We start from the raw sequence: 25030 nt of genomic DNA on the forward strand, positions 1-25030 counted from the left end.
TGCAACAAGAATGTCGTTGGATTTTCCAACTCCAAACTCTTGCCCCAAATGGACTTAATGAAGGGTTCATATTTACACCATTCATTTGAGTTTATATGATATTGGACCCATACATAATAGATGATAATGTGTTCTATTCTTAACACTACTAAATTAGTTTCACAATTACGATATTAAGTGTTTTTATTTATTAGTCTATTATTTAACTATGGTTAAGTCAATGTATACACCACCCAATCCTACACCTGTATATTACACTTATCACATATTATTTACAATTAAAAATAATCATGACCTGCATTGACCATTAAGGGCAGGTCCTTTATATAATCAGTATACAATCCTACACAGATATATCACACCCACTAATAATAATACAACAATTTATTAACCTAATAAGTATATAATATTTATAATTTATATTGGGTCACTGTTTTGATTTTGATTTTGTTTCAATTATAATCCCTAGTGTACACATCACCCAATCCTACACAGTATATTACACATATCACATATTAGTTAAACCTAAACTTAATGTGACCTGCATTGACCAATATGGGCAGGTCTTTTATTTAACTAAATATACACTCCTACACATGCACATCACTTTCCTCCATTATATTTTCAAAATTAATATTAGGTTTTATGATTAGTATTAGGTACTAGTTAAAATTTGTCAACACCCCAATGTGGATCTCAATTTTTGTAATTAATTTAATTATTATTTTAATTTGGGAAGTTTATTTAATTATTTACATAAGGAACCATCATGCAATCCTACACTTGTATATTACACATACCACACTTTAGCATATAGGTTTGCATTAATTTGACCTGCATTGTCCACTATGGGCAGGTCTTATATATCTTAGAACACTCCTACATACCTATACACATCTGAGGTTATTCACACAAATAAATATACACAATAATTATACAAACACATTTTTTATTTTATTTATTTATTATAATTCATTTATAGTCCATTATAAGACCTATACATTCTTGCATTCTGTGTCAACTCCTAATAAAGGTCTGAAATCACAGGGTTAATTTCTTCAAGGGACACTATTACTGTTCAGGTTCCACATTCCTTATGGACCGAACAGCCCCTTTTGGGTCAGACTCCGCCTATTTTGATAGGGGGATGTACCAAAAAGGTGTATTTAAGACTCACCGTTAGGATCATATTCCTATCCCTCCTCCCCTTGATGAAGCGTGTGTAACACGTGAAACGTACGTCGGGGAACGTAGTGCGTCATGGCGGTGACGTCACACTCAGTGGCAGCATCCGGACATTAGCAGATGAGCAGGCTTGTATTGTGCAGCGGCTTTTTTACTATCTGCAACTTCATATTTACTGTTGTAGACTCTGAGTATATCTGTGGCTTATTTTGTGTGGCTCATATCATTACCTGGTTATTATAAAACTGCATAATCAATGTGATATAATAAGTCAATGGGGTATAGTGTGCATATCACAGCTATATACATTTTTTGTAACAACAGTGGCAACATATATTACTAGTGTCCGATACACACCAGAAACGACTTATTATCTGCAGCACTCCAAACTGTTTGCTGCAGACCCTGGGCACATCAGTGTATTATTATGTTGGCTTATGACATTACCCGTGTATTGCTACACAGTACTATCTATGTAATGTTCTGAATAGAGGATTTAATCTCCGTAGCAAATATATCACGGCGGTGTCCTTTGTAATAGCAGTTGAAATAGATACTGCTAGTGGTTAATATATACAGCCAGCAATTAAGATTTTTGGGCTCTATGATACATAAAAACCACTCGACTGCTACATGTGTATGACTATATGGGCAGACATTTGTATCACTTAATATTCTGAATATATACTATGTTCCAAATACCTATATAAAGACACATTGCTGGATCTCTCTTTACACAAAAAAAGAGCCATTCAAAGGCTAGCTACACCCTTGTTAAAGGGGATCCTAGACAACATCTGTTACAACATTGTTCGTGAATTTATCACGTATATAGGAGTATTTGTCTTTGAAACAAGCATAAGCCCTCTCAGCAGTTTTCATACTATATACATATAAGTCTGGATGACTGGATATTGATAAAATTATAGCTTGATTTCCAACACTTATTTGGTATCAATATCTACTATAGCCACGTTCAAATGGGGATTTTTAATACTGCATCTGTGTTTTTAAAGTCAATTAAGACGTAATAAATTTTTATTGTTTTTGACTTCTACGGTGATTCCGACAGCACTTATTGTTGGACAAGCCTTTATGTCCATAATTAAATACTATATAGGTTTAGAGTGCTGCATATAGAGGGTTACCTTTCTGATCAAATCTCTTTTTTGATCAACACTGTTAATTGTTTGGGTGATGTAAGTTTCGTTTTTTCTTTTTACATTGACATAAACCCCCTCATTCCTGAAGCACCATGATCATTCACATTTTTTTTTATTATTAGGATTAGGGATGGGGAGAGAGTGTATTGGAGAACAACTCAGAGCCCTGTTTTTCAATTTTCCAGTGGTTGCATATGTTTGTGTGTTCTGTGCCTTTAACTCTGGCCGACGGCGGCCATTTTGGAGCACCTCTGAGTTGCAGGCTGGAACACACGGGCACCTCTCTCTCTCCACCTCCTCGGAGCTCCCTCCTCTCCTCTCCCCGCTCCCACCACCGCCCTGGGCCCCCTCCTGTGCCCTGCAAGCCCCACGCAAGGTTGAAGCTGCTTTGTTTTGTTTTTTTTCTGTTTATTTATTTTTTTCCTGTGGGGAGCTGTGTCTTTAAATCAGAGCTGTGGCGGCCATCTTGGATTTGGCCGACACACAGGCTGAAACGCAGGGAGCCAGGCAGCTCCACTCCCGGCAGCATCTCTGCCCAGCCTTCACCGCGGGGGCACAGGAAGGCAGAGGGAAGCGGAGGGAACACAGGTAAGCAGGGGGTAGATCGGTACGGCTCACCCCGAACGGCCGCCAGCCAGGAGAAGGTAAATCTGGCACTCAGCCCCCTCTCCCTTACAAAGCGGCCATTTTAGGCAGCTTGCAGCTGCACCAGGGCCCTGCACCACCTCCGTATGCTTCGCCGGTAGCCCCAGTCCCTCCTCTCACAGTGGAGTTGACAGCTGGAGGGAGGTACAGAGAGGCGCTCTCTGACTGACCCCCGGCCGGGGGAAGGTATGCCCGGAGCTCCGCTCCCTCTCCATTATAGGGCAGTGGCAGCCATTTTGGATGCCAGCCAGCCGCTCCAAAGCTTTGTGCTGCCTCAGGCTAATAGTCCACGGGCTACTCACCCAATTCTCCCTCCTGTGAGTTTGCTCTTATGATAGCTCTTGCCCCCTGCGAGCAGGGGATGCCAGGGGAGAAATGGATACCGGGTCACGATCCTTGAAGGGGCTCTGCTCTAGGGCTGCAACTTGCTGTTCTGTCTGGGAGGCCTCAAATCACCAGGTTATTCATGCAATGTCCAATTAATGTGATATATGTGTATTTATGACTTCGAAATATGCAGCGCTTCATGGGCTATTTGGATTTGAATAAGATCAATTAATTTGGCGAAGTATGGGCCAGGATGAATATAGATGTTTGATCCCTCTTTGTGGAGCTATAGCATCACACAGCCATCTTAGTTCGGCTCCAAGCCATGCCCCCTATCAGCCTCTTAACTTTTAAGAAGTATCAAGTATGGTTCATCATACACATATAGACCCGAGACAATGGCATAAGAAGAGAGACGAAAGACAAAATGCATGTAATATGAATACAATGTGCATGCAAAGGGTCCAAATTTGGTTTAGTGTATTTCTGTAAGATACCTTAAATATGTGAATTATATATATTCATGGAATAGAAAAATCTGAAGGAATTCTAAATCAAACATTTCTACAGTATGAATTTGAGAGAAATAAGTTCTGAAAGCAATATATGTGAAAAGATCCTAAATTGAACACTTCTACGATGTAAATCTAAAGGTAAAGGGGGAAGGGGAGAAAGGAAAAAAGGAATAGGAAGATCAAAAAGATGTATAATAATGACACCAGTTCATCTTAAAAATGTGTCCCATATTCCATTTAATATTATTGCCCTCTGGGGCTCGAGTCCTTAATAGGAAAATCCACTGTGCCTCCCTGCGGTCCAAGATTTTAATAATATCCCATCCTTGTTCTTTCAATATAATTCGGTCAATTCCCATGAAACTAAAGTTTGCAAGGCCTCCATCCTTACACTCACAGAAATGCTTGGAAACAGGATGTAGTAGGTACCTTTTCTTGATCAACCTAATGTGTTCCTGAATTCTCGTTTTTAAGTTTCATGTTGTCCTGCCAACATATCTTTTCCCACATCCACATGTAAGTAAAGAAATAGTAAATGTGGAATTACAATAGATGAAATTGTTAACTTTATACTTTTTATGTGGAATGTGGGAAAGGAAAGAACTTGATGGCTTCATATATCTACATACAGTACACTACATATACCACAGAAGGAGCCCTTGGTAACAAAAACACTGGCCTGTTTATTAACCTTTGAAATATCACTTGGAGAGTCCTAACCAGCTATTGTTTTTGCTTTCCTAAAAATGCACTTGGGACCTGACTTAACATAGTCTTTTAGACTCGAGTCCATCTGTAAGAGACTCCAGTGCTTACATAAGATTCATTTAACCTGATTGCTCTTATTAATCTGCGATATAAACTATGGTATATCAGGATTATCTGAATTTGTACCCCTCTTCTTCCAATCTTTGATCATCTTCATCCCACACACGTTGGGACTGATAATAAATTTCCTAGCGATAATCAAGACCTCATTTAGGGCTATTTGTAATTATTCAGTTTTATTGTGCATGACGTCATCGCGCATGCGCAGGACGCTCTGGCGTCCCTGCGTTTTGACATTAAACAGGCAATTGAAGATTTACTTAAATGGTTCTTTGCACATGTTGTGACTCCTTGATAAAGTGCTGTATGCACAAAACACGTAGGAGGGTGTTTACCTCACTCTATTGGTTGTGCGCCAAAAAAATCTATTTTTGTCTATCTTGCTGCAAACACTTGGCTGCACGCTTCCAGAGGCACAGGACAGGGGTACAACATTATGTGAGTACATTGCTATATATTACTAAATTTATCTCATGTACAAATACTTGTCCAGGGACTATCCTAATGAGGTTTCGACGAATGGGCTACAACCCACTAGTCTTAACCTTCAGCGAGAATTTGTCTCTTAGGACTTTATATTTCATTGAGAATCACTGTTATTAATTGTACGTCACTAGGCCCTAGCACAGTGCCTCTGTTTATACAATTGCATTATGTATATAATCAGCTATAGATCCAGCGCTGGAGCACTTAAATCACTAATTTGCTTACTTGAACTTTGACTGTGATGGTTGCCCGTGCTTAATTATGGATTGGATCATTTTTTGATACTCAGAGTGTGTCTGAAATTGTTCCCTTTGCACATATTCTTGCTTTACAAGGGCAATTATTTGGAGAATTATTTTTGATAAGTCAAACAAATTGTAGGTACTCAAATAGTGCATATATGAAAATGGAAGACAGGCAGTTCACAGGACTCAAGTCCTCCAGCAGCTTATGCCTTTAATTGTTGTGAGGATACTTCCAGAAAGAAAAAAAGCCCTTCAAGAATTTGATAATATTATAGATGTATAGTCAAATGATGTATCAGATCTGAAGATTCATTTTCCGAAATTAGAGAAATTATTAATTGTTCATACAAGGGTCTGGTCGGATGCAGTGACCCTAGAGAACTACATGAAAGTGAAGAGGATTCCAAGGGGCTTGTGAATCAAAAAGTCACCAACGTTCGGCTTCCAGCATAAAGAGTTCGAAGAACAATGGATTATTGTACTCAACACCTGTTTTTTTAAATGTATGGAACTCATTATTCAGGAAAATTTTAAAGAAAAGGAATTGCTGGATGGCCAAATTAAATATCTACAAGACAAACTCCATAGATTCAAGGATATTGAAGGATTTAAGAATTACGACCATATCTTATTGAAAACAATTGATGATGTGTAAAGAGAAATAATGGTGAAGAAGCAAAGCAAATTTGATAGGGATAAATCAGATTATGACAAAAAACGAATCTACATTTGGCAGAGAGTTAATCAAAGCACAGATCGATCTTACAGGAATAGCTCATCATTCAGATCCAACCCACGGAAATCCATTTTGAAGGGAAGAACAGATATTCAAAGTGGAGAATCAGAGCTGTTTAATGTAGAGGCATCATCCCATGCGGTTTCCCTTGTGGATACGGATAACCAGTCAGGATATATGACACGAGAAGCGGTAAGACAGAAGGGAGAGGATGGTCGTACCTCTGGAGAGTATCAGTCAAGGTCTAAATCTTCGATGGGGAATTCAAGGAATTCGCAATATCTTCAACAGCCACAAAAAAACTTTGCATTATTCCAAAATAACGCCAAGGAACCAGGAAATAGAAGAGGAACCGATGAAAGGTGAAAAACGCACTAAAGAAGGCTGTCTGCAGGAGGGATTTCGCTCTTGAATAAGGATCTCAAATATGCGCCAACTATGGACTTCAATTTGTTCAATACGGCAATCGATGTCCATAAATATGTTCGCAAACTTACTCTAAAGATTTGTTTCAAACATGGTAGTTAACCTGAGAGCACTCTGCCGTTGCCAGACAGTTCTGAACCTGTTTCTGAAAGAAGTCTAGTTTCCCTCTCATCATCATCGGGTTCTCACTGCCCATCACTCTCCTCCCATGGATCGTCTGTTCACCTTCAGGGACCATTGTGCCCTGAGGGATATGGACGATCTCTGGGAGGAACAGGGGGGACAGTTGTATATCTTAACCCATCAATCATTTAGTAAGTGGAGTTCTCATTTAAAAAAAAAGCTAAATTTTCTATCCAGTGCATGGAAAGGGCCCTTACATCACAATGTTTGAAAATTTAGTGATCAGAGATCTTCGTTTTTTAGCACAGGGTTTCTCGTTTTCCTCCACATATGCTAGTCAGGAAAACCTCAATAGGGATGAAAGGTTAACAATGAAATCTCTACAGGATAATTATGCCTTAGTAGTCAAGAATGCTAATAAGGGGGAAGCAGTAGTGGTCCAGAGTAGGACGGCCTATCTAAAGGAGGCTTACTGCCAACTTGGGGGTGGCTCCTCCTACTCTGGACTACCACTGGACCCGACCAGCATTTTTATGAAATCCTTGTTAGATCTTGTAGATCTTGGAATTATTACTAATGTACTTTCAAAAGATGAAGTAGGATTCATTGTCAACCCAGCCCCAGTGATCCCTATCTTTTACCATCTCCCAAAGATCCATAAGACGTTGGTCGACCCACCTGGCCGACCAATAGTCTCTAGTATTGGATCTGTGAGGGATGGGCTCTAACGGTATGTAGACAGATATCTGGAGCCATTCGTGAAAGTATTACCTTCCTTCATCCTAGACCCAGGGAATTTATTGAAACAGATCCAAGAGATCAAATTAAGCCAACAATACATCTGGGCAACGTTGGATGTGACCTCTCTCTACTCAATTATCAGACATGACGTGGAGTTGACAGCTGTACGATATTTCATAGAAGGTTTAGAAAACTCACTGTTTAATGCCACTTTCATTATTGAGGCTATTTCTTTTTTATTAACGCACAATTACTTTCTGTTTGAGCACAAATTGTTTTTACAATTAAAAGGCACAGCAATGGGGACGAGTTTCACCCCCTCATATGCAAATGTATTTATGGGGTGGTGGGAAGCACAGTTTATATATAGCAGCACTAATCACTTTAGAAACAATATTATTTATTATAAACATTATATTGATGATTTAATTTTAATTTGGAATGGGGATACCAACATTTTAAGCACCTGTTTTGAGTATATTAATAATAACACATGATTTAAGATTCACTTATAATTATAATATACAACAAATACAATTTCTGGACCTTTTGTTTTATATAGACCTTGACCAGCGGCTCCAAACAGCTACTTATAGGAAGAAGAACTCGAGGAATTTGTTTCTCAGACTTGACAGCTGCCACCCCTGGTCATTAGTCTCTTGGATTCCTAAAGGCCAGTTCCTTGAACTGAGGAGGAATTGCTCAACTTTGGAGGGATTCCTTGCTCAGTCTGAGCTGAAAAAAATATTTATTGAGCGAGGTTACAGATCTGAATCATTGCAAATAGCCCTACAATAGGTCTTGAATATCGATAGGAAATTTCTTATCGATCCCAAGGTGTCTGGGATGAAGATGATCAAAGAGAGGAACAAGAGGGGTACAAATTCAGACAATCCTGATATACCATTGTTTATATCGCAGTTTAATAAGAAGAGCAATCAGGTTATTTCAATCTTATGTAAGCACTAGAGTCTCTTACAGATGGACTCGGGCCTAAAAGTCTATGTTAAGTGAGGTCCCAAGTGCGTTTTTCAGAAAGCAAAAACAATTGCTGGTTATGTCTCTCCAAGTGATATTTCAAAGGTTAATAAACAGGCCAGTGTTTTTGTTACCAAGGGCTCCTTCTGCTGTGGTACATGTAGTGTATGTGGATATATGAATCCATCAAGTTCTTTCTTTTCCCACACTCCACATAAAAAGTATAAAGTTAACAATTTCATCAATTGTAATTCCACATTTACTATTTCTTTACTTTCATGTGGATGTGGGAAAAGATATGTTGGCAGGACAATGTGAAACTTAAAAACGAGAATTCAGGAACACATTAGGTTGACCAAGAAAAGGGACCTACTACATCCTGTTTCCAAGTATTTCTGTGAGTGTAAGGATGGAGGCCTTGCAAACTTTAGCTTCATGGGAATTGACCGAATTATATTGAAAGAACGAGGATGGGATATTATTAATATCTTGGACCACAGGGAGGCACAGTGTATTTTCCTATTATGGACTCGAGCCCCAGAGGGCATTAATATTGAATCGAAGCTGGGACACTTTTTAAGATGAACTGGTGTCATTATTATACATATTTTTGACCTTCCTCATACATTTTTCATCTTCCCTTTCCTCCCCTTCCCCCTTCCCTTCTTTTCCCTTTACCTTTAGATTTACATCGTAGAAGTGTTTGATCTTTTCACATATATTGCTTTTCAGAACTTTTTTCAGAACATATTACTCTCAAATTCATACTATAGAAATGTTCGATTTAGGATTTCTTCAGATTTTTCTACTCCATGAATATACACTATTCACATATTTAAGGTATGTTATAGAAATACACTAGACCAAACTTGGACCCTTTGCATGCACACTGTATTCATATTACATGCATTTTGTTTTTCGTCTATTCTTATGCCATTGTCCTCGGTCTATATGTGTATGATGAACCATACTTGAAACTCCTTAAGGGTTAAGAGGCTATGGATCACTGAGGCTTATTATAAATTAAATGTAATTATGTCGGATATGAAGACCTTTGCCGAATTATTCAGATGACAGAACTTTTAGATGTTCTGTTTGGTCAATTTGGTTCATTAGGATTATAATTGGTAAGATTCATGAGGGTTAATAACAACTTCAGAAGGTTAAATGGTATATTTATAGTTTTGTTACGTTATGATTCTAATGTAATAACTACCTGTGTCTTTAGGAGGTATAAAAGAACAGATGGTACCTTGGCGCTCTCTTGAGAAAACCATAAATGCAATGTAGATACAGTAAGATACTACTTTGGGAGATACATACCCATGTGTGTGGAGTTTCCTCCTATGGCTCACCCCCACCAGGATCTATCCAGGATCCTTAACATAAAAAAGACAAAGAGGAACTGGGGAGCACAATATAAATGATAAGGGGATATAATAACCCTATTGAGGTGAAATCAAAGCAAACAAATTATAAGTACTGTGCTTGCTGCTCAGAGTGTCTAAGGCCCAGTTAGAGCAACAAACTGGGAAATGAGTGATGCAAATAAATATAAATTCTTACATACATGGCCCTGTGTGAGCACTGTTGTATAAAGGTATCTTGAAATCTTCTGAGGTAGAGCCCACATGGTCGTCTTCCACTTCTGTGTTCTGATGTCTGGCAGGTGGTCTTCTCACGGTCCTGTGTGAGTGCTGGTACTCAAAGGTATCCTGCTGGTTACGTCTGGATACTGCACACTCCGTTTCTACTTGGACTCCCCCCTCAGTGTGAATGCACAGAGTGACAGCCAGTATCAGTATGGTGTATTATAAATGCTCAGTGTCGGCACTAGAAGGGGTTAATAGAACCAATTTGTGTGCCAACATCTGCACCTGAAGATATGATAGAGTAAATAAATATATAATTTTCACTCACACGGCCCTGTGTGAGTGCTAGTACTCAGAGGTATCCTGTTCAATCTGCGATGATGCAAGATCTCATTCAGGATGGTGTCTGTCCTCAGCACTCCCAGGGTGGTGGGTGAAATCCCCTCAAAGTATGATATGAGGAGTTACTTCCTGTCTCAAAGGCAGGCTTTTTCTACTACCTGTAATCAGGCAGATGGTGCTAGTTAATTTGCTACCAGCAGTTAACCACCACACTGATGGATTAGAGGCACCTTTGTGAACAGGGATAAGTCCCCTGTTACATACCTCCCCTGTTTGTGGGAAGCTCGGGCTTACCACGGCAAAAGCCCATCCTTCCACTCTCATTCGAGATCTTTCTGTGACTTGAATGAGAGTGGATGGAGGAAGAGAACCCTCCCGCTGGGATTGGATCACTTTCTCCAGTTTATTTTTGTCTCCTCCCGAAGGTGCTTGAGATCAGCACTCCTCAGTCGCTCGAGGAGGACTTTTTCCACGTAAAGTCTTTTTATCGTGTGCGTGGTCATGAGATTTCTGTTGCGTCGGGCACTCCTCTTTTTATAGACAAAGTGTATGGAAACAGTTGTAGAACAGTTAGGACTAGCCCTTAGAGTTTTCTGCTCTTCTCCACACCACTGAGTCACCAGTTCACCTTCTTTGGGACTGAGTTGCACCTCCACCTCCTTTTCCAGAGAACGTCCTATTGTTCCAGCTTCCTCAGCTAAGGATTCTTCTGGCTTTGATTCCGCACTCCTACCTCTGTTTGTTGCCTGTTGGGTAGCTGTAGGTTTGGCTAGTGCTTTCTTCTTAGGTGGCTGTATTAGAGTCTCCTTCATATTCTGGAGCACCGTAATTTTTGTTGTCAAGGTTGCCGCTGCGTCTGTTTCCTCCTTGGTGTACTGACTCAAGGGAATGGAACAGTCTCTCTGTCTCTCCAGCTCTTGCTCCAGTTTCTGAGCCTTCTCACGCTCCCTCTCATACAGAGTCACCTTGTATCGAAGCTCCGCCTCCAATGATGCTCTGAAGACATGCAGCGTGGCCTTTAGCTCCTCATACTGCTCTGTGGGGACGTACTGGGTATTCAGCACAGCGCTTGTACCTCTTTTGCAGCCTGCAACTTTTCTTCCAGCAGCGTTTGCTGCTTCTCCTCAGCATATTGGAGGTGTGTACGCAGACCTTCCAGTTGGTTCTGCAGTCGGTGCTCTGCTTCAAACATTTCCTCTTTCAAAAGTTTATTTATTTCTTTAAGAGCCTGCAGCTCTTCATTTTTTCCCTTGACGTATTCTGTCAACTCAGAATTTTCTTTTTTTAATCTTAAATTTTCTCTTTTTTCAGTCTGTATACTATTCAAGGCTTCCTTTCAGTCCACCTTCCATTTTGCACATCTGCTTGGAGGCGGGCTGTCTCCTGGCGTGAGACTTCCATCTCCAGGTTTAAGTTCTGAAGCTCCTTCTGAGAGACTTTGAGATCTAAGTTAAGATGTAGGATAGTTTTCCTTGAAATGTCCAGCTCCTCAGTGAGACTGTGTAGTTCCTTTCTGGAAACATCCAGGTCTGTGCGGCAGCTGTTGGTCTCATGATGTGAGGCATCCAGTGTTCTGTGGAGTGTCTGAACCTCTTTCTGAGCTACGTCCACCTCTATCTGGACACTGTTGACCTCCTGTTTTGAGGCATTCAGCTCTATGCGAAGAGTGTGAACCTCTTGCTGGAAGACTGTCATCTGCTTCAGTGCCTCCTCATACTTCCGCTTTAGCGTAGCCACCATTTTATCAGATTGACTCTGCTTTTCATGCATGGCGGAAATAGCAGCATTTGCAGTATCTAGCTCAGTTTTGAGATCGTCCAATTTTGTCCTGGCTGTAGAGTACATTGCGAGCACATATTCCTGTAGATTCATGTTATTTTTCAGTAGCTCCACCTAACCATCTTTCTTTTGATTCAATTGTTCACGGAGTAAATCACAGTCACACCTGGCAATTTTCAGGGCGTCTTCAGGGCTGGTCAAGGGATCGTCACTCACTGGTTCTGCTTCCCTGGGATGACTGGTTGAGGGTTCCTCACTGTTGGCACCGGACAGACACTTCTTTGGGGTACACGACTTCTGCCTTGGGCCCTCTGGATATTCGGTTATACGGGGGACGAATTCTCGATTTTCTTTAGCCTGCAGGGCATCTTAGTCCCCCTTTTTCTCCACAGGATCTGCGGACGTGTCTGTTACTTCCACGGTAAGTGTAGAACCGCTTTTCTTTTTCTTCCTTTTTGATTTGGATGACACCGTCCCTTCAGGGATACTGGTGTCTCCATCTTCATTTGAAGTTTTAGCAGCGTCACTGGATCCACCTGGCTTTTCTTGCAACTGTAATAGCTGACGGAAATATTCGGTGATCCACTGCTCCCGCTCTGCCTCCTGCTGATCATATTCGTCATCAAAGGGAGCGGTCTTTTCTGTTCGTGCCGAGTTCAGGCACCCCCACCATTCTTGGGGTGTTTTGTGGGTGTGACTCGGTTCGGGTTACCCGTAAGAGATGTCTTCCTCTTTATTGGACTGGAAGGGCCACTCTTCAGTGGGGTAGGGTTCATTACAGGAACGCTGCATCTTGTCCTCCATTTTTAGGCTATCAGGTGTAATTTTCTTCCTGACCTCAGGAGGCACTATTGCAGCTGTTGCCACTGTATTTGCTAGAACCCCCAATTGTGATAGTCCTACAGATGGGCATATTTTGCTTGTAGATGTCGTGGCTCTCACAGGCATCTCTGTAGATTTTTCTTTCTTGGGTATTTTTTTTTTTTTTTTTTTTCAATATCAGCAGTCCTGTGCATGCATTTTCTTTTATCAGGTATACAAGATTGTGCAGTTGCTAGGTAAAAAAGTCTAATTGCTATACACCATTTATTTGCTAGGTGAATCCCTCCGCTTCAGCAACAGAATTTGTTTTTTTGCCTGAGTTCAGTAATTTTCAGTCTCATCTTTGGGTATTATGGCATTCACATTTCCCACTTTGGGTGTCTGTTTTGCTCCCAAGATAAAAGGCATACTTTTTTACTTGCAGAAAAAAAAACATTCTTTGCAGTGGACTCAACACTCAGCAATTGGCTTTGAAAACCCTTTTTCTTTATAGGGCAATTTTACACTCAGCATTTGTTTGCTAAAAATTCCCTTGCTTCAGCACAGTCTTGTATCAATTTTCACACTTTTCTGCATATACTCCCTTCACAGCTGGTAGCCCTATGTGGTGTGGCAACCTTTATTTGCAAAATCAGTACCACTCGTGGGTCACCATCTGTATTCACTGCTTCAGCGAAACTTTTGAAAACAACAAACACCTATCCCTTTCCAAGGGCTGACTCACTTCTTGAACCCTGACTATGGCTGAAAGGCAAATACCCCTATTTCAATGACCATATTACGCTTTGTGATAGGCAAATAAAGTTTTAGCTGCTTCAGCAGTCTCTCTCCTCTTGGGATTGGGGTAAAGAGTCCATCTGTGTTTTTGTAAGTTTCAATGCAGTGTAAGTTTCAGTGCAGTGGTGTGTCCCTTTAATTCTGATCTCTGCTGCATGAGGTTTTTTTTTTGTTTGTTTGTTTACTCTAAGTTTCTCAGACTTGTTTGTAGGCAAAAAAGCATAACAAAAAATTTCACAAAAAACTCTCCGGTCCTTTTTAACTACAGAGGTACACAATTAGGAGGCTTTATAATGTGAAATTATAATAGGCTTTATTGTGCCTGTTCCTTTTCATCAGGAAATTATCCAAACACAGGGAGGGGAACAAAGCTTCCGTTCACTTGGGAGTATTTCTAGTGAAATCCTATGCAATTAGTCCACATCTCCCTTAGTCAAGCAGTTCTCGCAGCCCCAAAACATATAGCATGAACATAAGCAGATATAAGCAGTCTCTTAAGAATAAAAGTCTTATCTGTTTCTTGGAGGGAAAATCTCACTTCCTGGTTCAGCTTCAGGTGCAGTAGTTTTCCCTGTGTCTTGAATTCAGCTCTGCTGTGCAGAGCTCAAGACCGCTCAGCTCCAGAGATCTGGGTTTCTTTTGGTCAGTCTCTCCTGGGACTCAAGAACCTCTGCTCTGTCTCTCCAAAGGTCAGCTCTCAGTCAGAGCTAGGGAGGAGTCACTTCCTGTCTCAAAGGCAGGCTTTTTCTACTACCTGTAATCAGGCAGGTGGTGCTAGTTAATTTGCTACCAGCAGTTAACCACCACACTGCTGGATTAGAGGCACCTTTGTGAACAGGGATAAGTCCCCTGTTACAAGGGTGTTTACCTCTGTTTTTTTAACCATGGACCAATAAAGTATTCAATTTTACTTATTCCATTTTTGTAACCCACTCTATTGGCTTTGCGCCCCCAAAAATCTATTTTTGCCCACTTGGCTGCACACATAGACACAGGACAGGGGAACAGGACAGGGGGTACAACATTATGTGAGTACTGTGGAAAGCGTAAATAAAAAACACAGTGTGAGGTTATTTTGAAACAGAATAACACGTGAATTTATTCAAGTCAAGTGCACAACGGAGACAGCTTCAAAACAAAAGCTCTCTAAATAATAACACGATATGCCATATATTTATACCCTAAATCCTAAAGCTCCACCCCTTTATGGGGGGGCTTGCACGTCACTAAACATTACCTCATTTTGTAATACATAACAATATTAAAGTTGATGTCATTTTGTAATACATAACAATATTGTATAACTACCTGTCAGCTAGAAACCATTCTGGGGTTAAATGGGATGTGCCTATTCTGTCGCCTAGCAATATGTTATGAGAATAAATTCTACTGCAAGAATCTAAACTTATCTCATGGGTTCTCATAACTTTTAGCCTGTTTACACTTTCAATTTGAAGCTGATTGGATGAGGAAGAGTCAATAAGAGCGAAAACATTCCTTTCTCTGCTTCACACATTTGTTTATACAGAAATGAAACACAGAAATTAGACTCACAAAGACAAGACAAAATGGCGGATTGCAATATTCACACAAAATGGCTTCATCCTAAATGCTGTTATGTTGTTATGCCAGACCCCCTAATGTCTCAACTTCGTCAGTCCCTCCTCTGATTCTTTAAAACATTGCTTTTTGAGAATTATTGGTATGATTTTAGTCCAGAAACACGTTGGGAGGCACAAGGGTGCTCCATCATTTCATAATGCTGCTTGAGGGTATAGGACAGTGCACGAGGGTGCCTGCCAAATGTAGTCATAGTCTCGTAGTATGGCGTTATAGCCAAATTCTTTTCCGGAGTTAGAACATTGTTGTTGGCATCTTCTTTCTTCAAGGGACTGCTGTAGATTGGTTCTGCAAACAATGGCATCATGTCTGCAGAGGGGGTTGCATATTTGTGGATCATGCCTTTGACAAACGTAACACAAACATAGAAGACAACGAGTATCACAATCATACACATTCAAAAATTTCGCTCCTAGTGATCCCACCAATCCAGTCAGCCCCAAAGGGTCCCAGTCTGTGTCACCTTCCTTCCTAAGTCTTTCTTGAATTTCTCCTATCTTATCTAACTCATGTTGTACCTAGCCACTCTGATCTTGGATGAAAACACAACATTGTTCTTTAATTAGGGCACATACACCTCCTTTTGATGCTAAAATGTAATCTAAAGCCATTCTGTTTTGTAAGGCCATAAGCCTGATCTGAACCTGTTCTTGGTTTAATGATGAAATTAAAAACTGCAAAATTAAGGCCACATCCTTCCTGTAAATTGTTATCTGACTGAACATACATTTTTACACAGGTTTCATTGGTTGGTGGAGACACTTGACCCATAAATTGATTCTTGTTCCTAGTGTGTGATACACCCTTTAAAGAGGTTCCCTTAAAAAATGGGAAAATACAGAAATTATACACATAATACTAAAAACCTTATTTTATGCAAGCAACCTTTCTTTGGATATGCAGTTGCTAGATAAAGGAAATTGCATCTATCTCTATCATCATATACTTTCAGCTATTACTGAGAATTGAAGGGGTTTGGTATCTGTGGAAGCGAAATGCATGATCCTCACCCCTGCACGCATTGTATACATCATTCACTCTGAATATCAGAACAGACAATGTCTGCGATGGTCAACATGGCTGACTTATGATCCTATCCTTGTGGCTGACACACCCCCTGGGTGACCCCCTCCTCTCGTTGGAGGTGCAACACACTTCTGGATCAAAGTTTTGCTGCATATGACACATACATAGAGAGTGATGAGTACTGCCAAAACACATACAAGAGTTTTCACAAGCCTCACTTCCAGGAAACCAATCCTCCCATCAAGGCTCATTTCTACATACACCTTAAATTTCTAACTTAAACACACTCTAAAAAATAAAAATATTGAGTCTCTGAAAAATGAAATGTTCTGATAGAAATCAGGAATATTGAGTCTCTAAAAAATAGAATGTTTTGAGTCTTTGAAAAAATGAAATGTTCCTGATAAGACCAGGCCTCTGCCTGGTATCTTATTTTCCTCGTTGGTTAACGGTCAAAGTTTATGTCTCGTCAAAACGTTAACTTGATGCGGCTGTGCTTTAGATGCCTTTGGTCTTTGGTGGAGCTGGAATGAGCTTTACTGTACTTTGGGTCCAGGGAAAGAACTCTGCCACTTTAATTGCTGTATTGGTGGTTAGTACGGGCCCTTTCATCTGGGATGAAGAGCATGCTTGTTTAGGAACTACTTGACCTTTAACTCCGTCTCGTGTAGGTGCACTTTTATCATACCTTATGCCTAGAGAGACTCAAAAAATATATTAGTGGCATACAATACTTATTAATTGTTTTATTACCAATAGATGGTCCTTAATTTGTTCCTTTGAACTACTGATAGTCATAAGTCATCCCATAAGTGTCTCATAGGGAGATAATTTATACCTAGGACTAAATTCTTGTATCAATGTGTTTACTCCTGTCTTAGCATCCACATATAGACAGAGGTATCTCCGATTAATGCTCCTCATATTTAAAACTAAGCAGCTAATGTGGACTTTACTGTACTACAATCTAAGTTCCTAAGGCTTTGGGCCTCAGTCATTGTCAAACCAATTGCTTCCATAATCAACTCTATCCTGTCTACAGGCCATATCCCTAAAACCTGGAAAACTACCAGAGCTGTCCCAATCTTCAAAAGTGGGGACAAAAACACTGTCTCAAACTACAGACCAATATCTCTTCTCCCAATACACACTTGCTCTCATTCATGCCTCACTATCATCTCCTCCGATGCAAATGGTATCAACCTTTTCATAAAATACTAACTAACCTTAAAACTTGCCCCACAAATTAAACATCCCAATAGCCTGCACTCATGGCTATTATTTCACACACAGTCACTCCTACCACACCCATTGTGGCCAAGCACTGCCATCTACAGCACTTATTCCCTCACCTGCTATCTCTGTAAATTTCCCTTAAACCTTAGATTGTAAGCTCTTAAGGGCAGGGATTTCCTTTCCTATTGTCTGATTTTGCTGCACTTACTATTCTATCATAATTCCCTCTACTGTATTCTTTATGAAGTGCTGAGAACATTTTTGACGCTATATATATATAAAGTCATACATTGCAATACACTACTATCCAAAGTCATGGACAAAAATGTGTTCACTCCCAATTAAACAATTACTATACTAAGACAAATACCCCTAGCCAATTCCAGTCAGGCCTCCACCCCAAACACTCCATTGTAACTATTCTGCTAAAATGTGAAATGCCTTGCATATAATATATACTCTGCTCACTTATGTAACTGTATTTGCCACTATATATCACCTGTCCTTTAACTCTATACCTAGAACATATCCAAAAACGAGAGGTGACTCCAAATGCACCACTTTGGCAAAACATTCTAAAAATATTTTAACAATAACTACTTCTTATAATAAAATAGAACACCAATGGAAAAATAAATGGTTAAAAATTATAAAATATATCACATATTCAGTTAATAGACAAATGATTTTGTATAAGACTTCACACTAATGTCTTGCTTTATATAATCTCTTTGCACAGTGCTGAGCACACGGTCAGCTTTATCATTTTAAAGACACTCTGCATATTCATCTGACTAAAGAAAAAATATTTTCTATAAGACTTGTTTCCGGGCAAAGAGCCATTTTGTTTCTGGGCGTTTCGCCAATTGACCCTGAAAAGATAAGATAATGACACACCACCGCTTCCTCCTAAAAATAATTATTATTGGATTGGAACTTTTGCTTAAAGTTTAAATACATGGAGCTTTATCCAGAGCCCTAAGAACTACATTTTTTATGACCTTTCAAAAATTAACCAACGGGCCTTTATATAGCTGAGGTTCATATAACTTCTTAACACACAAATAACGCCACACGCTCATGCTATCTCCCTCCACTCAGTTCTCTTTAATGCCTTCTGTATGAACTTTCATAGTTTCACTGATTTAATTCACTACAAATTTATGCTATCCTGTTGCAATTCTGTCCTTTCTCAAGCTACACAAACCTATTTCTTTCCATTAATCAACACTCATAAGTCTACCCCACACAAATTCTTCCTTCATCTCACCTCAGGACTTTTGCTGACTATTTTTAAGAAAGAGGTTGAATCCATACACCAGAACATTCCCTCTTTTTCCTCCTATCCTACTTTGCTTCCAACTCTCTGCCTGCTTTCCTTGACTCTTTTTCCACTGTCTCAAAAGAGTGTCACCATCACTGTTGATCTCCTCTTCTCCCTCTAATCTGCTACATTTCCATTCTCCTTCAAACATGTAATAGTTATACCATGACTCAAAAATAGCAAGCTTGACCCTACTGCACCGACACACTTTATTCGAGCAAATACCCGGTATGTACCTGGCAGATACCTGGAATGCGCCGCTCCTCACCTCTGACAAGCCCCGTTGCGTTTGCCTTCCCAGCCTGGGTTCATGCCTGGCTGATGGGCGGCTGATCTGTTAAATGATAATGATTAGGATTTAATAGGCTGCAATGCTTCGCGTGTCTACCAGATGGCATAAATTCATGAATTGTAATGCAGTATATATATATATACTGTGCAGTATTGCAGCCAGTGGGAATAAAATGCTTCAATCCCTGCTTGGAAAATAACTCAATGCACTCGGGCAGAAAACAGTCACAAACCTCAATACACCCGGGTATACCCGAATTCGTGGGACTAGCCAAGCTCGAATAAAGTGTGTCGCCAGTGTACCTCTCTTTCTAACTACTGAACTTGTCTTGCATTCTCCTGTTTGCTCCATTTTCTCACACCCATTCTCTCCTTAACCCTCTACAATCTGACTTCTGCACTGCTCCCTCCACGGAGACAATTCTCACTAAAATAACTCATGACCTATATGCTGCCCAAGACAGAGGTCATTACCCTCTGCTCCTATTACTCCACCTCTCTGAAGCATTTGCCTCTGTGGACTACACTCTTCTCTTTTCTCTGTACACACTCTCTCTAGGTGACCTAATAACATCTCTTAGGTTTAAATATCACCACTATGCTGACAACACCCTCATTTACTTTTCAACCCCTGACCTTACACCTGCCATACAAACCTACGTTTCTGAATGTCTCTCTGTTATCTCATCCTGGAAGATCCTCTTTCGCCTTAAATTAAACATGGCAAAAACAGAGTTCCTCATACTTCCTCCCAAACCTGACCCTATTATCTCCTTCCACATTACTCTTGAATCTTCCATCCAGTAGCTCAAGCACGCTGCTTAGGGGTCACTCCCAACTCCTCTCTCATATTCTCCTCTTTCATTCAAAACATTTCTATAACTGTCGCTTTTTCTTCCACAATATCACAAAGATACACCTGTTCCTCTGTTGCTCAACTATTAAAAACTCTGATTCAGACCCTTATTATCTCCCCTCTTGATTACTGTAATCCCCTGCTATCCCAGCTTCCTGACTTTCACCTGTCTTCCCTACTATCTATCCCAAACGCTGCTGCGAGAATCACTCTACTCTTTAAACTCTGATTCTGCGTTTCCCCTCCTGAAATTCCTCTCCTGGCTTCTAATCAAGTCCTACTGTTTCTATATGCTCTCCCTACCTACCAAGTAGATTGTAAGCTCCTCAGAGCAGTGACTTCTCTTTGCTCAACTTTTACTTTTATGTCTGGATCACTTATTCTATGACCTCTTACCTTTACCATTTGATAACTATATGATTACGACATGCACTACTCCTGTGAAGCGCTGAGCCTATTAATGGCGTTCTATACATGAAAACATACAATACAATATATACTTGAAACAATGCTTATGAGCTTTTACCCATATTTTTAAACACAAAATATTCCAAGTGTTTTTACTGGTTACACACAATACAGAACACACACAATACAGACACCCAAAGAACATAGACACAAACTTCTCTCCTACACAGCTTCTCATATAAATAACCTGCTTTTATTCTCTTTCTAGTTGCCATTAGAACAGAAGGAAAAAGAATATTTTCTGGTTCAAAAGACCTATTCGTGTGGCCAGTACGAACAAATCTTTTCAATTCTATTCTTTTTCTTCTACTCTCTCTCTTAGGGCTGCTCTGCAATTACTGGCAACATGTCCTACCTTTTTACACTTATAACACTTTATGTCCCTTCCAAACAATATACACACAGTCTCTAATTTTATCCCAATTTTTGCATATAAACTTTTCATAAAAATAACCCTCTACTTCCTCAACACCACATATGCCTTAATTATCTATCGGCAAATTCACTTGCTATTTCTTTCCTATTCACTTTCTTTTTCACTTGTTATTATATTAACTTCTGTCCTGGCAATAGTAAAAATTAATACAGCGGGATCCTTCTGTCCCTCAACATAATTCTTTTGACCCATATTAACGTAAGGTATGTTTCCCTGTGGGATTCAAAAACACATGAGACGGCGCTCCCTGAGCCTATCAATCCCACAGAAAAAGACCCCTCTTTCATTTAAACATCTGCGCAATTAGTTGATAATAGTACAAACAAAAACAGTGCCATTCACTGGCCAACAAAATATTTATATTGTCTCTTTTCGTTCTCTGTATTCATTCTTTATTATTTTCGTCTGCAGACACACAATCCTTTGAGAATTTTTGGTTTCCCATTATTCCCCTGTTACAGAAATCAAATTTAATTGACCTGTACAATACTTCTTCGGTTACAGAAATCAAATTTAATTGACCTGTACAATACTTCGGCTACAGCAATCAACTGTTAATTGACCTGTACAATTTAGCGTTACAATAATCAACGCAAGCTGATTACATACAACTCTTTTGGCATGTTATTGTTCTGAATAGTGTAAATATGCAGATAAGGACCTGTCACGAGACTGTTCCCCAATCACATTTTCTCACCATAACTATACCAAAGAAAAACTTGAATCACTTCAGCGGGTCCAACCCAGTCCTGATAAACCTTATACTTTTATAACATGGATACAGATAAGACCTTCTAACCAGATATCCATGAACTCACTTGGTATGTAAATGACAAAACAGAGCAAATGTACAATCAGGGACCCGTCCTGCTCCGACAACAAAAATATTTATCACAACCCAGGACGGTCTGAAAACAATCCCTTTAAGCACAAAAACACTCACTTTCATCACCAAAACACCAAAACCTTTAACGGGACTCTTACCTTAGCCCCTAACAACTCTTAACAACTCTTACACTTTAAAATGAATACAGGAACAGAGAATAATAAATTCACGTGAAACTGCTAGGGATTCTTACTCGTCACATCAGATAAGACACCGTTCAAAAATCAGCTCCACGCACCACTCAAAACAATTTAATCAGGCTGTTTGTCTAAAAAATGCAGGTAGCCTTACCTTGATTCATATGTGAGCTCAGATTTGAGTGATGGAGGAGTGATTAATCCGGGTGCTCGATTCCGATGATATTGAGTCCCTACTTCGGAATGCGCCATCTGTGGAAAGCGTAAATAAAAAACACAGTGTGAGGTTATTTTGAAACAGAATAACACGTGAATTTATTCAAGTCAAGTGCACAACGGAGACAGCTTCAAAACAAAAGCTCTCTAAATAATAACACGATATGCCATATATTTATACCCTAAATCCTAAAGCTCCACCCCTTTATGGGGGGGCTTGCACGTCACTAAACATTACCTCATTTTGTAATACATAACAATATTAAAGTTGATGTCATTTTGTAATACATAACAATATTGTATAACTACCTGTCAGCTAGAAACCATTCTGGGGTTAAATGGGATGTGCCTATTCTGTCGCCTAGCAATATGTTATGAGAATAAATTCTACTGCAAGAATCTAAACTTATCTCATGGGTTCTCATAACTTTTAGCCTGTTTACACTTTCAATTTGAAGCTGATTGGATGAGGAAGAGTCAATAAGAGCGAAAACATTCCTTTCTCTGCTTCACACATTTGTTTATACAGAAATGAAACACAGAAATTAGACTCACAAAGACAAGACAAAATGGCGGATTGCAATATTCACACAAAATGGCTTCATCCTAAATGCTGTTATGTTGTTATGCCAGACCCCCTAATGTCTCAACTTCGTCAGTACATAGCTATATACTGTATTACTAAGTGTATCTCATGTACCAATACTAGTCCAGGGACTATCCTAATGAGGTTTTGACGAATGGGCTACAACCCATTAGTCTTAACTTTCAGGGAATATTTGTCTCTTAGGACTTTATATTTCATTTAGAATCACTGTTATTAATTGTACGTCACTAGCCCTTAGCACTGTGCCTCTTTTTATACAATTGTATTACGTATATAATCAGCTATAGATCCAGCGCTGGAATGCTTAAATCACAAATTTGCTTACTGCCCCACCCCCCCCCCCCTTCAGGGGCAACCTTCGGTCATGACAGGGACGGTTTGGAGGGAAACCTTAGATAAAAGGCCCGAACAAGCCTAGGGGCGTGAAGTTGGTCCTTAGGGACCCAATAACACTCTTCGGTGCTGAAGCCCCTCCAATGAACCAGGTACTGGATTTTGCCACAGGTGAGTCTGGAGTCCAAGACGGTTTGTACTTAAAATTCCTGTTGTCCCTCAACCAAGAGGGGTTCAGGCAAGGAGACCGAAGCTTGGGACTGAGGTTCCTTTATGAAGGGTTTGAGCAGTGACGTATGGAACACAGATGGAATCTTCATAGAAGCTGGCAACCGTATCCGGTAGGCCACTGGATTGACTTGCTCAATAATGGGAAAAGGGCCAATGTACCTCGGTGCCAATTTAGCTGGTGGAACCTTCAATCAGATGTTTTTTGTGGACAACCATACCTTTTGTCCCGCGTTGTAAATAGGAGTCTCGCGACTATGTCTGTCAGCCTATTTTTTCTGCATAGAGACTGCCTTACATAGATTCTCCTGAATCTTAGACCAGGAATCTTGGAGATGCAGAATCTGGTTATTTGCTGCTGGTACCCCGGACCTTGGTCCTGCAGTAGGAAGAGCTGAGGGATGAAAGCCGAAGTTGGTAAAGAACGGTGAGTCTTGGGTTGACTTGTTGCGAAGATTATTGAGAGAACAAGGCAGGATAAAAGATCCGTCCAGTTGTCCTGGGTGTCCGAGATGAAGCAACGGATGAATTGTTTCAGTGATTGATTAGTTCACTCCGTCTGACCATTAGTCTGAGGATGATAGCAAGAAGAAATGTGCAGAGAGATCCCTAGTTGCTTGCAGAAGGCCCGCCAAAACTTCGAGATAAATTGGGAGCCTCAATCAGACACAATCACCTGGGGAACCCCATAAAGGCGGAACACCTCTTTAATATAGGCTTCGGAAAGTTTAAGGGCATTAGGTAGCTCTTTGAGAGGTATGAAGTGGGCCTGTTTCGAAAATTGATCGACTACCACCAGAATGATGTTCCTACATTTGGACACAGATAGTTCCACGATGAAATCCATGGAGAGGAGAGTCCATGGGCGATCCGGGATAGGGACTGGTTGCAGCAAACCAGGAGGCCTGTTATGGGGAGTTTTGTTCTGGCCACAGGTGGGACATGCGGAGACAAATCATTGTATGTCTTTACGCATGCCTTGCCACCAAAAGCTCCGTTCCAGGAGATCGATGATTCTCTTGGTACCCGGGTGTCCAGAACTTTTAGAAGAGTGACCCCATTCTAGTACCTTTCTACGATATGCAGGTGCGGTAAAGAGATGTCCCTCTGGAACTTGGAGACCCTCCAGAACCTGGGACTGGCCCTTTATGATGTCTTCCAACGAGTCGAATGTATTGGCGGAGATAATACATGATGGAATGAGCATGGTTTCCTCTCGATCTTCGACCTTGTCTTCTACTCAAAATATGAAAGAGAGGGCGCCTACCTTCACAATTTTTTGAGTCGGGTATGTAAGAAATTATGAAATTAAAGTGGAAGAAGAAAAGGGACTGTCACGATAGACCAGAACTTTTAACACCAAAATACCCAGATCCTTTGATTGAGCAAAGCAAGAGATAAAATACATTTAGATTTATTTACAGGAGGAACATACAGACGAGACAACAAGTATTCTAAGGCTTGCCTAAAACTAGCCCAGTTACATGCTGGGTACATGCTGGGTGTAACCTGGCTAGTTTAAGGCAAGTTTAAGGCATTTCTGCATTGACTAATGACCCATCGGATTAACACAGCAGGGGTCCCTGGCAGTCCCATTCAGTTTGAATGGGACTGCCAGGGACCCTCGCTATTAATCTGATGGGCCTTTACTCAATG

The 25030-nt window shown here is 40.3% G+C and overlaps 1 long non-coding RNA gene across 1 annotated transcript; it reads right to left on the reverse strand.

The window, feature by feature from the left end:
* Positions 1–16295: 16295 nt before the first annotated feature.
* On the reverse strand, positions 16296–22855 carry LOC142496625 (uncharacterized). The gene is made up of 2 exons (XR_012802072.1): positions 22145–22855; positions 16296–17051 (listed from the first exon to the last, which is right to left on the reverse strand). It is a non-coding gene; the product is annotated as an uncharacterized LOC142496625 (long non-coding RNA).
* Positions 22856–25030: the final 2175 nt, after the last annotated feature.

This window comes from Ascaphus truei, chromosome 1 (assembly GCF_040206685.1).
Source record: "Ascaphus truei isolate aAscTru1 chromosome 1, aAscTru1.hap1, whole genome shotgun sequence".
Taxonomy (NCBI): domain Eukaryota; kingdom Metazoa; phylum Chordata; class Amphibia; order Anura; family Ascaphidae; genus Ascaphus; species Ascaphus truei.